The sequence below is a fragment of the Nanorana parkeri genome, unplaced genomic scaffold (genome assembly GCF_000935625.1).
Source record: "Nanorana parkeri isolate BGI_ZX_2015 unplaced genomic scaffold, ASM93562v1 scaffold3443, whole genome shotgun sequence".
NCBI classification, from domain to species: Eukaryota; Metazoa; Chordata; class Amphibia; order Anura; family Dicroglossidae; genus Nanorana; species Nanorana parkeri.
Window position 1 is genome coordinate 48,685 of NW_017309711.1, and position 506 is coordinate 49,190.

Here is a 506-nt window from a genome sequence, read left to right on the forward strand (position 1 = left end):
CCACCAAAGCAGCCACCTTCACCACCAACAATCACGCCACCTTCACCACCCACACAAATCATCACCCTCACCACCAAACCCTGCCACCACTACCTCGTCTTTCTAGGTCTGTCTGGAAATGAAATGACTCTTCTGTGTCTCACTTTATGAATGTGAATGGCGGCCCCCGGTTCCTCGGGGGCGGAGTTTCTAGTTTTCTGGCCGTTGGCTGAATTTAGGAGTTTCAATATTTTTAGAGTTACAAATCGGATGAAAACATCTCACCTGAGCGACTTTCTTCATCAACATCTTCCCGATGCCGCGTCCTGAGACACAGACAAGAGGATCAACCCAGACCGCACACGTATGACAGGGGTCATGTGATCACAGGGGAGGGGACATATGTCAGAGATATATACATGTATACGGAGAAGTGGGGGGTCACTGACCTCTGAATTGGGGGGACACGTAGAGGTCCTCGAGGTGGAGGGTTCGGCCCGTCCAGCTGCTGTAACTGTTTGAAAACA